We start from the raw sequence: 208 nt of genomic DNA on the forward strand, positions 1-208 counted from the left end.
TTGTGTGGCGCGGGTTAGAGCCCCTCAGCGGACAAAATCGGAATCGTACAAGACATGCAAGAAATGTCGGCTGCATGCAAAATATTACCGATAACAGCCAATAAGGACTTCGGGATGGCGACTCGTACAAGAAAAATACCCCAGCGGAACAAAGCAATGTAATATCTTAGTCAGGGCCGAGTAGGTATAGCCGTGTAATAAGATAATA

Source organism: Plasmopara halstedii (assembly GCF_900000015.1).
Source record: "Plasmopara halstedii genome assembly, contig: Scaffold_816, whole genome shotgun sequence".
Lineage (NCBI taxonomy): Eukaryota > Oomycota > Peronosporomycetes > Peronosporales > Peronosporaceae > Plasmopara > Plasmopara halstedii.